The sequence below is a fragment of the Hyperolius riggenbachi genome, chromosome 2 (assembly GCF_040937935.1).
Source record: "Hyperolius riggenbachi isolate aHypRig1 chromosome 2, aHypRig1.pri, whole genome shotgun sequence".
NCBI classification, from domain to species: domain Eukaryota; kingdom Metazoa; phylum Chordata; class Amphibia; order Anura; family Hyperoliidae; genus Hyperolius; species Hyperolius riggenbachi.
In genome coordinates this window covers 551957824-551972406 of record NC_090647.1, presented here as the reverse complement: position 1 = coordinate 551972406, position 14583 = coordinate 551957824, and positions in this window count along the sequence as shown.

The following is a 14583-nucleotide window of genomic DNA, read 5'->3' as shown; positions in this document are numbered from 1 at the left end:
CAGGTTTTTGTGACCCTAGGCTATGACCTCTTCGGCCTAGGGGCCCGAAACTCACCAGTCATGTTCCCCCTAAGGGTCCCTACAATGCTAGAAAATTTGGTACTGCTGAGCCATTGCCCTTTGAAAAGATGTGAGATTTTGGAAAGTGAAATAGGGAGCCAATGAAATCCTATAGGGGATTTTACCAATTTTGGACCCCTGTAACTCTGGTTTGCAGAGATGTAGGGACCCCATCTTTGGAATCCAAGTCTAACAATATGTCTTCTACCTGCATGAGACATTTCGTGAGATTCAGACTTTGCTAACGGCCATTGCTGCGATTTATGTACGTCACCATCACTACCATTGAAATAGCCCCAATAGACAGGTTTTTGTGACCCTAGGCTATGACCTCTTCGGCCTAGGGGCCCGAAACTCACCAGTCATGTTCCCCCTAAGGGTCCCTACAATGCTAGAAAATTTGGTACTGCTGAGCCATTGCCCTTTGAAAAGATGTGAGATTTTGGAAAGTGAAATAGGGAGCCAATGAAATCCTATGGGGGATTTTACCAATTTTGGACCCCTGTAACTCTGGTTTGCAGAGATGTAGGGACCCCATCTTTGGAATCCAAGTCTAACAATATGTCTTCTACCTGCATGAGACATTTCGTGAGATTCAGACGTTGCTAACGGCCATTGTTGCGATTTATGTACGTCAGACTCGCCACCATTGAAATTGCCCAATAAACAGGTTTTGTGACCCTAGGCTATGACCTCTTCGGCCTAGGACTGCATTGAACGCGACCCACGCATTGTGCGCATTCTGGACAACACCAATTACTGGGTTTATACCCTTCTGGATCCACGGTACAAACACAATGTTCCAAAACTGCTTGAAGAAAGAGCCAGACAGGTCAAAATGGAAGAATACCAGCAGGCCCTTGTGGAGACTTTAGAGAGGAGATTGACATCCTCCCCCTCCTCTAGCCAGTTGTACGCCGACAGACTGACTTCCGCAAACCCAGGACGACCAGGAGGGCAGCAAACAACACAAGCCGCAGCTAGTGCCCAAAAGGGAATGGTATCGGCAGTGTCCTTGGAGTGGGAAAATTTTCTGACACCCATGCAGCAGCACACAGAACAGCAAGCGTGCAGATCCACCTCCAACACCGATCGCCTGGAGAAGATGGTCAAGGACTACATGTCAGATGGCGTAGCTGTGTTGAACAATCCATCTGCACCCTTCAACTATTGGGTATCGAAGCTAGACACCTGGCACAAACTGGCAATGTACGCAATAGAGGTGCTGGCTTGCCCGGCAGCCAGCGTTATGTCGGAACGCTGTTTCAGTGCTGCCGGAGGCATCGTCACAGATCGGCGGCGTATCCGCCTCTCCACAGAAAATGCAGACCGTCTGACTCAAATTAAAATGAATCAATCCTGGATTGGAAACGACTACGCAACACTCCCGGACCCCAACCAAGTAACATGAACAATGAACATCTGTGATGGGTTAGCGTTTCCGGTCCCTGTTTATTGAACCTCTCATCTGTATTACATTTATGACTGCATGGCGACAAAATGCAAATTGCTATCCGCACGCTTCTTGTCCTCATGCAAGGCCTGGGTTGTTGTGTCTCAAAGCGTGGCCTTCTCATCCTGCGCCACCCTCCTCTTGTTCCATCACGTGTGCTGCTGCTGGGTTAGCGTTACCGGTCCCTTTTCCTGCAACCTCTTATATGTATTACATTTATGACTGCATGCCGACAAAAAGCATGTTACCTGTGCAAAGAAAACAGACATTTCCCGCATTTAAAAGACAGTTTTCCCTTTGAAACTTTAAAATCGATTTTCTCAAAAACTATAAGCTCTTTTTGCTAATTTTTTTTTTCCTCTTGTACCCACTCCCAAGGTGCACATACCCTGTAAATTTGGGGTATGTAGCATGTAAGGAGGCTTTACAAAGCACAAAAGTTTGGGTCCCCATTGACTTCCATTATGTTCGGAGTTCGGGTCGAACACCCGAACATCGCGGCCATGTTCGGCCTGTTCGGCCCGAACCCGAACATCTAGATGTTCGCCCAACACTAATTGAAGCAGACACCCCTTCTGCAATTGATTTGTCCCAATATAGCTAAATCCTACCCTCAATAAATTACAGCTTTTGCCTCTGATATTTAACATGAAAAGTAGGAAAATGTTTATACAGCTACTTAGACATTATTTGTACATTGTCATTTTAGAACACTTGGGTATCGATAGTATTCCTTTAAGTACTAGTAAAATATTGTTAATATATACCAATATTCTATTACAATAATTTTCAGCATTTGCACTTTAAAAATGAAAAATATCGGCAGATATTAATGATTATCTTATAAACGACAATGTGAGCCTATTTTTCCTTGTACCCCTATTTCATAAACGCAATTCCACAATTTCAGGAAACTTTTTCAATATCTCTCTATGACAAATCAGGTCAGTTTATTACCTAATTTGCTCCACCTTTGTCTCATCTAGAGATGGTCCTCCTCATGACAATACAAATTCCAGTTAATAAACCAACTGCCTGCTAACTGATTGCCAGCTGCAAACTCTTTCTTTTTTTCTGAGCTAGTGTAAATCTGCATGTTAGCTTTATGTATTTTTTATATATCTTATTATGAGACTGCTTCAGATATATTATTAATGTTTTTATTTATTTTTTATTTTTTAACAAGATCAATTCATTAGTTCGAGTTGAAGCAAAAATGATGAAGCCGGCAATTTTCAATTACAGTACATAATATTGTTTAATTTAGGCCACACTATTTTTTTCCAAATTTGTGAATTACGCAGAGCAAATACGTCAAGTGTGAAAATCAGGGTACAATGCACCTAATCACATTTTCATGCGATAACACCATTAACAATCAGCTCTTTCTGTGTAATTCTGGGGAGGGCGAGGCGCACAAATTACGATCTGAATTTAGCAGATTTAAATAAGAGGCATTGAGAGGGCTCTCCAAATTAATCAATTGAACCACATTTTTTTCTTCTTCTCCTACTTTTATTTTGAGCGGGGAAACAGAGGAAGGCTTTGAAAAGGTTACGGGGAAGGAAATGAATATATAATCTGATAAATGGTGGAGGGGAGGGCGGCATATCAGTGTGGAAACTCTTCAGCTGTGTGTTAAAAATTATTATAAGTATTATTATTAGTATTTTTATTATCAGCATATACTTAAAGAGAAACTATAACCAAGAATTGAACTTCATCCCAATCAGTAGCTGATACCCCCTTTCCCATGAGAAATCTATTCCTTTTCTCAAACGGCTCATCAGGGGGCTCTGTATGGCTGATATTGTAGTGAAACCCCTCCCACAGGAAACTGTGAGGATCATGGTCCTGGCAGTTTCCTGTCTGTGAACCTCGTTGCATTATGGGAAATAGCTGTTTACAGCTGTTTCCAACTGCCAAAAAAACAAACATCATCTTCTTCCAGTGATATCACCTGCCAGCAGTAAAAATGTCACCATATAATAAATGTCAGAATGTAAATCAGGGAGAGGAAAGATTTTACACTTGGCAAACACTGACTAAATCATTTATACATATTTATTGTAAAAATGAAGCACTTGTTTTATTACATTATTTTCACTGGAGTTCCTCTTTAAAGCTGTTGATCTGCACTCGGTCATTGGAGAGAGGTGGAAGATGGTCTCAAAAAGGTGTGGTCGAAAAAAGGGGAGTTTCAATATGATAAATGGTGGGCGGGATATCAGTCTGGAAACTCTTCAGCTGTGTGTTTAAAATTATTAATTATCATCAGCATACATTTAAAGCTGTCGATCTGCACTTGGTCACTGGAGAGCGTTGGATGATGATGTCAGAAGGGTGTGGCAGAAGAGAGGGGAGTTTCACTTCCTCCAAATATCCTGGGTGTGGCTGAACCAGAAAGAGCCATGCCATGGACACAACAGGTACAAATCAATTTACTGTATATACTCAAGTAAAAACTGACCCGAATATAAGCTTAGCTGACCCCCAACTTTTACATAAAAAAAAAACAGGAAAAAGGGATTGACTTGAATATAAGTTAAATATCAGGTATGTAAGTGGCAGTCCTAACTCAGACAGGAAGTGACTACAGTGTGACCCTCACACTGATAAGAAATTCCAACTATAAAACACTTTCCTAGCAGAAAATGGCTTCTGAGAGCAGGGGAAAGATAAAAATGGTCAATAGTTCATACATTTTAGCTCTGGCATACTTCAATGAATGTGTCATTGAGCAAAAACAATAAAACAGTTAAAACTTAAAAAGTAGATTTAAACATAATATAAAACTGTGGAATATCTTTAAAAAAGTCATTTTTAGGAGAAGGAAGATAGATACAATCGTTTATTTCATTAGTTTATTTTCGCCTTGGGTGTCCTTTAAGTGGGGGATCATTGTCATTGTGTAATAAATTGTCTTGTGAACCATTAGTCATTTGTCATCTTTGTAGGTAAGCAATTTCTTACCTGTTGTTACACTTTTTTTAGTTATTTTATTTTAAAACTCTAAAAAATAACAGTTAAAAAAAAACATTTATCCTTTGCATTTTTTTATTGATTTTCCCCCAAACTCTAGTCTTTTTGAAAAAATGTTTTGCCTTGTTCCTACTATGCCCCATACCATACATAGCAATTTTGGTGACCACAGCATGTATCCCCCATATTCACCAAGTTGGCACACAATTACTGAAAATTGGGACAGTACAGTTCTAATTACGTTTACAAACAAAATTAATTAAGATTTTTTTGCATTATGAATTCACATCGTAATAACCATTTACAATGCAAAATTACGATTATGCAAAATTCATGCTCAACTTGGTCAGGAGTTAAAGGGAAATTGCCTAAGATAGAGCATATACTTGTCTGAAAAAGTAGGTTTGGAGGGAACGCTTAAAGATTTCAAAGGTTGGAGAGTGAAGGATGTGTTGTGGAAGGGGATTCCAGAGGAAGGATGAGGATCATGAGAAATCTTGCATCAGTGAATGCGAGGAGGTGATTCTACAGAATGACAGAAGTAGGTCATGTGTAGAGCGGAGATTGCGGTTGGGTTGGTATATCAAAACTCGCTACATTATACTGGGCTCCAAGTGTCCCTGTGTGCTTTTTTGCAGGTTCTCCGCAACCTACAACCTTTGGAATCCTGCTTTTTATAAAAAATGTTGCACAAAATAATAGCACAAGGAGTTTCTCCCCGCCCTTATGGTGGGCATAATCCCAGCAGGGGACTATCTGCATGGAGTTTGTATGTTATCCCTGTGTCTGCTTGTGTTTCCTTCCACATCCCAAAAACATACAGATAGGTTATTCGACTACCCCCTTAATTGGCCCTAGACCAGTGATGGCTAACATTGGCACTCCAGCTGTGGTGGAACCACAAGTCCCATGAGGCATTGCAATATTCTTGACAGCTCTAAGCATAACTCGAGGAGGCAGAGGCATAATGGGATTTGTAGTTTTGTCACAGCTGGAGTGCCAAGGTTAGCCATCACTGCCCTAGACTATGACAGGCATATGACTATGGTAGAGATTCGTTTGTGAGCTCCTTTGAGGAACAGTTAGTGACAAGACTATATAGCAATGCGGCATATGCTGTTACCATATAAATACTAAAAAATAATAATTACGTTTTTTACAACAAATATATATATACAGTAAGGTCACCTTGTGTTATTATATGTATATGAACATTTTTGTTCATTATGATGACTTGGAGAATCATGTTTCTTTAAAGAAAACCTGAGGTGGGTTTAAAGAATATTATCTGCATACAGAGGCTGGATCTGCCTATACAACCCAGCCTCTGTTGCTATCCCAAACCCCCCTAAGGTCCCCCTGCACTCTGCAATCCCTCATAAATCACAGCCACGCTGCTGACAAACAGCTTGTCAGAGCTGGCTGTGTTTATCTCTATAGTGTCAGTCTGCTGCTCTCCCCGCCTCCTGCAGAACTCCAGTCCCCGCCTGCATCCCTTCCCTCCCTGCTGATTGGAGGGAAGGGACGGGGCAGGGACCGGAGCTATGCAGGAGGCGGGGGAGCAGCTGAGACTGACACTACATATATAAACACAGCCTCACAGCACGGCTGTGATTTATGAGGGATTGCAGAGTGCAGGGGGACCTTAGTGGGGTTTGGGATAGCAACAGAGGCTGGGCTGTATAGGCAGATCCAGCCTCTGTATGCAGATAACATTCTTTAAACACACCTCGGGTTCTCTTTAAGAGAAGGAAATGTTTCATAGCTTTTGCGGCCTTAATGCTATTCTTAACATAAAACAGCTACGCTAATATATGCTTAGCTTTTGTTTTAACCTCTCCACCCGCGTTCAATAGGGTAACTCCATTAGAGGTATTTAAGTGATTACGCTGAACAATTGATAATAGCAGAAGAGACATTAAACAGAATTTTCCAATCCCCCGCTCCCTTCCAGCAGGCCGCCTCTCAGCGGGAGCACGGGGACTGGGTCGCGACATTTATTGGGAAACATTTACCTGAATCGGCTAGGGGACAGTCAGCCCGTTCATTTAGGATAATGATGATTAATAGAAGATGGTCGAGGACATCAACTGAGGCCATTAAGCAGGCTTAGATTGGCGCAATAAAACCCGCGGCCCGTTTAATTACAGTATGCATGGTTAAAATTAAAGTTAGCCTGCCTTTCTCAGAGTCAGATGGAAAAGAGGATGAAAACATATATTTAATACTTCTTTCTAGCTGAATGGACTTAAAGGAGGAATACGAATACAGCAAAAAAAAAAATTATTTCATTGGTTAACTTATGTAAGGCAGCCTCTTTCTACTAGGCTCACTGGACTTCCTATTATGGCTAATGATCTGGACTGTATCCTCTGGTCGCAGGAATTTGTGTACATTTTTATTTTAATGTTCCAGTGTGAGTAGGTGGGGCCATAGTGAGGTCAGACAGAGGGCAAAGCTTGGAACCGGGGAACAAACCAACTGTGTTTGGCAACCTTGGAGTCAAGGACCCTGAGCAGGGTATGGGCAAGGTTCTCCAGCTATTTGAGCTGGGCCAGGACAAGGTTCTCCAGCTATAGAAGCGAAGATTCCAAAGTGTGCCCCCCCCCCCCCCCCCCCCGAATTATGCTACTCCAGTACAGTTAGCAAATGTGCGTCCAGTATTAAAATGATCCCCTGCCCAGTTTACATAGACAGATGTGACCCTAGTAATAGGTAACCCCTCCCACCAGTATAGGTAGCCAGATATGCTACCTGAATATAGTTCAACACCCCCCCCCCCGCCCCGCCCCAGTAGAGATAGCAGGATGTATCCCGGTATTAGGTAGACCCCCTCCCCACTAAAGATAGATAGCAAGATGTTCCCCTAGCATTAGGTAGCTCCCCTGCCCAGTACAGCTAGCCAGATGTACCCCCAGTATTACATATCCTCCCCTCTCCAGTATAGATAGCCAGATGTGTCCCCAATATTAGGTAGCCCCCCAATCAGAGGTGTAACTAGAGGAGAACAGCACCTGCAATGGGGGCTCCAACTACTAACCTTCCTTTCCTTTGATACAGGGGACTTATGTTTAGATCAGGTGCTTTGTGGCTACACTTGTTATGAGTGTGAAGATTATGATGGCCAAACTTGTTTTATGACCCTTGTGAGATGGGCCCAAAGGTCGTAAGGGGTACCAAGAGGAGGCAAGGGTATATTTAAGGGGGGGGGGGGGCACATGAAAGTTTTGCTGGGGGGCCCCATGAATTGTAGTTACACCACTGCCCCCAATATAGATAGCAGGAGCTTCCTTCCGGGCCCGACCCTGATACAGAGCCATTTGCACAAACTTAATGAGAAGGCCAATCTAGAATGCTTTTAATTCTTCTGTGGTCAAAGCCTTCAACTCATTCAAAATTAACCTCTCTGGCGGTAATCCCACATGTAGCTCGGGCTAGTCGCCGGGACCTCAATGTAGACTATAGCGGGTGCTTTTACTCACCTCCCGCCGGATCCAGACGTTGGTAGCCGTTCTCCTTCCTGTCCTCCGAGGCTCTGAACCACTCTGGTGAAATCGCCGTCAGTGATCTCAGTACAGAGTTACAACGCCACCCTGAGGACGGAGGTAAAATTGCAGCGCTGGAGCCCAGGGAGGTGACAGAGCAGGGGCGTCTGCAGAGACTCTGGCGGCATGATTTTTTTTTGTCGTTTTAGGGTCTGCAAAACTTTAAAAATACCCTAAAATCCAGAAATAATCATACCGCCAGGGGCGTTAAGGGAAATGATAAATATATTTTTTTTTCTAAAGGTTTACAATCTTAACTGTAGTCAATGGACAAGGACGTCAAACATAAAAAGCAGAGAATGTATAAGAAATATTTAAGTGAAAATGCAGTTTTTAAAACCCATTCCCAACATTTTTTTACCATGTTTTGGAGGGGGGCCCACCCCTCCAAAACATCCTCGATACTCACCTTTAAGAGTCCTTAACTCCACCGTCTGACGTGCTCATCTTTAAGTCCTCCATCCTCTCAAAGCCACATTGGATGCAATCAGTGCTGTCCCCACTCATCCCCATTCTGCAACCTCCTCAGACTCATTCCATGGACCATGCATTTACTCTAGCATTGCTGCCTCCCCCATCGCTGTGCTATGTTCAAAACCACATTCCTGCTGACCAACACACTGGGTGGAGTATAGTGAACTAAGGCACTTAGAGGTGGGGTTAGGTTTAGACCTTAGGTAGAGGGACATCATTTAAGGCACTTGGGAGGGGGGGGGGGTTAAGCCATAGGTGGGAGGGTTAGAGTTAGGTACTTATAGCGGAGGGTTAAGGTTAGAACACTTTCAATGTTACTTACCTGGGGTCTTCTGCCAGCCCCTCCAGTAGTCTTATAGGTATGTTGCTTTCCTCCCGGTCCACTCCGCTGCTGTGCTCCTCTGTAAGATCGCCCTGTGCTGGCTAGTGGCTACTGTGCATGCGCAGCTCTGTGGCTGGGAGCGAAATCGAGGAGGCACACGTGCCAAGCATGCGCAGTAGCCCACAAATGGTCTAGTCGGCAAGTTTTCGAAGGGGCACAGGGGTGAAGTGGAATAGACTGCCAGTTAAATGAGGGACTAGGGATGCTCATTCGGATTCCGCGGAAATGCAATTTCCGAAATTCCGATCGGAAATTGCATTTCTGCATCGGAATGCGGAAATCAGTAATGCAAGTGCGGGAGGCGGATTTCTGCTGGAAATCGCGGAAATTTCCGCCGGAAATTGTGGAAACACCCGACTTTAACATCGATTTTCTCAAAAACTATAAGGTGTTTTTGAACACTTTTTTTGCATCTTGTTCACAAGATTCTGTTTAATAAACCCTGAAAATTTGGTGTTTCTAGGACTTACGGGGGCTTTGCTATTAACCGCTAAAGTCGGCGGATTTTTACTGTAATGTAAAATGCAGAAAATCTGCATCTCCCTATTTTCTGCATTTTACATTACAGTAAAAATCCACCGACTTTAGCGGTTTATTAAACAGAACCTTGTGAACAAGATGCAAAAAAAAGTTTTCAAAAAGACCTTATAGTTTTTGAGAAAATCGATGTTAAAATCGGGCGGAAATTCCGCATTAGAATGCGGAAATTGGTAGCGGAAAGTGGAATCAGTAATTGGCAATGGCGGAATGCGGATTTACCGCTGAATCGGAAATTGGCATTTCCGACCATCCCTATGAGGGACCTGTAAGGGTACGGGGGCTGGAGGAATCCTCAGATAAGAAATAGACATTTTGTACTGGGGATATCAGTTTAGGGACAGAGTTTGTTGAATTAAATGGCTCCATTCCTTTCCTATCAAAGCAAGTAGCCAGCCTTTTGGAAACATTTATAGATTTGGTCCTGAAGGATATACGAGATGTGTCTGTGCATAATTTCCAGAACCCCCCAGTTTGTGAAAAGCTTTTCATATCTCATCTGCAAATAAAGAGGCAGCGATAACAGCGGTGGATAAGGGAGGGAGGAAGACATTGCGATTCTTAATAAAGAGGATTAAAATGCAGAAGTGGAAGGATCTTATTGGATTCATAGACATATGCTGCTCCCAAAGATGAACCCACTTCGCTGTATGCAGAAGAATTAAAAGTTCTAATAGACGAGGGTGCGGGGACGGGATTTCAATCGAGAGAGAGGCACCATTTTTAGTCTTTTCTTTTTGTAGGTTAGCTATTTTAATTGTTTGCCTAAAGTCCACAAAGACCCTCTTCATCCCACCCGTCCCCTTCCCACCCCTCGGCAGGCCAATTGCGAGTGAAATTGCATTTTTATCTTCAAAGTTAGGAAAAAATATTTGGGGATTTTTCTTCTTTTTTTTTCTTGCAGCTGTGAGTGGTATTCAGTGTTATCTCAAGGATACCAAATATCTTATCAGTTTTATTAACCCTTTCCGTACCGACACAGTTGAAATCTATGTGTCGGTACAGGAAATAAAAACTCGAGATGCTAACATAATATTGCCCCTGTTTAACTCTCTAGTAAGGCCACATCTGGAATATGGAATTCAGTTCTGGGCACCACACTACAAAAAAGATATTGCCGTTTTAGAGCAGGTGCAGAGACGAGCAACAAAATTGATACGTGGGATGGAAGGTCTCACTTACCAAGAAAGGTTAGATAAACTGGGTTTATTTAGTCTAGAGAAAAGACGCCTTAGAGGGGATCTAATGAACATGTATAAATACATCAGAGGGCAATATACAAGCTTGGCGGATGAGCTTTTTGTCCCTAGGCCTTCTCAAAGGACTAGAGGACATGATCTGCGCATGGAGGAAAAACGTTTTAGCCATTTATTTAGGAAAGGGTTCTTTACAGTAAGAGTGATTAAGATGTGGAATGCATTGCCACAGGAAGTAGTTATGGCAAATTCTATACCTGCATTTAAAGGGGGCTTAGATGCTTTCCTTGCAATGAAAGACATCCATGGCTATAATTACTAGGTAATGCCCAGTGATGTTGATCCAGGGATTTTATCTGATTGCCATCTGGAGTTGGGGAGGAATTTTTCCCTTTTGGGACTAATTGGACCATGCCTTGTAAGGGTTTTTTCGCCTTCCTCTGGATCAACAGGGATATGTGAGGGAGCAGCTGGTGTTGTACTTTGTTCTCTGGTTGAACTCAATGGACGTATGTCTTTTTTTAACCCAAATAACTATGTAACTATGTAGCTATGTCCTGTGTGTGGCTGTGCGGCTCTGACAGGACATAGATTTCACAATCGCCACAGCACACTCCCGTCAATCCCACCATTTGCGTTGCTCAGCTGTCACAGTGACAACTGAGCTTCTTGCGCACTTCAGGAACCAATTTCATTGGCTCCTGACCCTGTGATCACTGTGAGCCAATCACATTGATTTCAGAAAAGAAAGCTCTGATCTTTGAGACCAAGTGGTCTGGAAGAGGTTAAAAAAAAGAGTATTAATTTATCCACAGCTCGCTCGCAATTAGCACAACCTGCGTTACCTAGGTAGTATAAGTGTTGCTAGGGTGATACTCTAACAATGCTTGCATTGCCAAGGTCGGCTGGATCACGCTAATTGTGTACTGTATTTTTTGGACTATAAGACGCTCCTGACCATAAGACGCACCTAGGTATAGAGGACAAAAACCAGGGGAAAATTATATATATTAAACCTGGTGCATCCATGGTGAAGGGGCATCTTGTGGATAATGCCCCCTTTTTACCTCATGCCCCTCTGTACCTCTTGTGTCTCCATGTGTCCTCCTCTGTCCTCTTGTATCCTCCTGTGTCCCCCATATGTCTGCCTCTGTCCTCGTTGTGTCCTCCTCTATAGCCCTTTGTGCCCCCCTTGTGTCCTCCTTGTTTCCTCCTCTATGCCCCTTTGTGTTCCCCCTTGTCCTCCTCTGCATGGGCACAGTACATGGAGTCCCAGACATTGCGGCGGGTTGGAGGTTGGTCTTGGCAGGCATTCACAAGTCAGGAACTCCCTGCATTTGGAATATAAAACGCAGTGATTGTTTTTGGGGAAGAAAAAGTGAGTCTTGTAGTCCAAAAAATACAGTAATTCATGTTTCCAAGTCCGCATAATTAACGTTAAAATTGCTGTGCGCTACATGCACACAACAGCTTTGCCAGACTTTTGTGCATACGCCCTATAGACTCTTAAAGTAATACTGAAGCCACCTAATGAAAATAGTTAGATACCTATAGAGAGGGAAGGCTCTGGATCCTATAGAGCCTTTCTGGTCTTGTCTCCGTGCCCTCGCCGGTCCACCACTGTCCCCACTGTTGAACTTATTCGACCAACTGGTCAAGTATGCCTTCGGGAGTCTTCAGAAGCACACGTGTCCTTGAGTGCTTCTGGAGAAGGGTGGCTTCGTAGTGAGCAATGAGCATGCATGAATCTGGGCTTGCGCATGTGTAGTAAGGAGCCACCCATCTTTAGAAGCATTGAGGTACACGAGTGCCACCAATGCCTTCGGAGGACTCGCAAAGACACTGCATTTCACCAGAGGTGAGGACCATACCTGGGGCTTCCACAAGCCCCCTCCAGGCTGATAACTCCCTCGCCTGCCTCCTGCGTTGCCTGGATCCTCTGCAATCCGCCCCTGAAACTCTGGATCATCCACAATTAGGCCTGGAAAGTCCTTTCGGTCTGAGGCATGCTGCGCTTGCACCAACTGGCACTAATTGCGGAGGATACAGACAGCGCAGAAGGACAGTGAGCGAGCAATAAGCTGGGAAGGGGCTAGAGGAAACCCCAGGTAAGTAGAGATGTCGTAAACATCAAATTTTGCGTTCCCAAACATCGAATGTGATCTTCCGCAAATGTTCACGAACAGTCGAATCTAGCGAACCGCCATAGAATTCAGTGGGCAGGCGAATATTAAAACCTACAATTACTGTTTCTAGCCACAAATGTCATTGAAAAGTTGTTTTAAGGGGCCTAACACCTGGACTGTGGCATGCCAGAGGGGCTCCATGCCAAAATGCCCACCAAAAATTACAGAGTTGACGCAAAGTTGGATTTTAATCCCTAAAGGGCAGAAATCACATTACATTCAGAACATAGCTATGGGTGCACACAGCTGTTCACAGCTCTGGGCGTCAGTGGGCTGTGGAGTGTCACACACAGATCAATGCAATAGTACTATCAGAATACAGTGAAATAATAATGCACTGGAATGGTTCTGTGCCTGCAACTCAATGAGGCAACAGCAGTAGTGTGCGCACAGCTCTGGGTGTCAGTGGGGTGTCACACAGAAAAAAAAAACACAGGAGACTGATGTGCTAGTCCTCAAAAGGACTATTTGGGGTGCTTTCACAGAAAGTGAGGCACAAGAACACAGGCCTAGCTAATGCTTTCCCTACCTATCTGCTCTCACTAACAGTCAGCAGCCAGAAGAGAATGAATCCAACATGGCCACCGCAATTGCTTTTTTGATAGGGGGGTGGGGATTCCAGGATGAGGTGCTAGCTGATTGGCTGCCATGTGTCTGCTGACTGTGAGTTAAGGGGTCAAAGTTTAGCTCCATGATGATGTATAGGGAGCCAGTCGAACGCACCATGCATTCATTGTCCTCTGCGAACACGAACAGCGGAAATTCGCCAGAAAATATCTGCCGGCACCGGCGAGCTGTTCAGGCCATCTCTACAGGTAAGTATAGTTTTTTTTAAACTCGCTATAGACCCTGAACCAGCATATGTAGATCAGGTGTTTCTGACATTATTGTCATATCTGATAATAAGCTACATGCTTGTTCCTGGTGTGTTATTCAGACACTCATGCAGCCAAATAGATCAGCAGGACTGTCAGACAACTGGTATTGTTTAAAAGGAAATAAATATGGCAGCCAGCTTCCATATACTACTCGCTTCAAGTTCCCTTAATGATGACTATTGATCAATACAGTAGTATTGATACAGCCAGTTGTACACGTTACATGTTCTCTTCAAGCCAGACTTTATGCATGGTTTGTTTTTCTTCAGATTGCTTGTTAATGTGTTTTGTGATGCTTCAACCTTTTGTAATTTCACACTTAAATGCAGGCAAAAAAAAAAAAAAAATGACAGACCAAAAAAATCTCGCTGCTTGCTAATTTAGCATTGATGTTACTAGAAAAGAGTTCCTATAATCATCCTCAGCAGCAGCCCGGTATGCTCTGTCCATGGTGCTGATCTGTGTTCTTACAAACTGATTACTGCAAAGATTGTTTCCCATATTTATAATAACTTCAAAGAAATAAGATTCCATCTCTGCCTCCCCCTCAGTTCCAGAGATAGGCAGCCTGGCTTGGTGCACCAGCCGTGCAGAATGGTATTGTTATTGGCGGTAACCGAATTACCATAATGCTATCGTAACTCAGGATGCGGCGCAATAGTCGATTAGATTGTGAGCCCCTCTGAGGGACAGTTAAGGGACAAGACAATATATACTCTGTACAGCGCTGCGTAAGATGTCGGCGTTATACAAGTACTATATAATAATAATACTTAAAGTGAACCAGAGACGAAGCACCCTCATGTATTTGACCTACCCTGTTCTCTGTTTCATTCTTCACTGCTCAGCCTGCTTGTTATCAGCCCTGATAAAATCCCCGTCTGAGCATT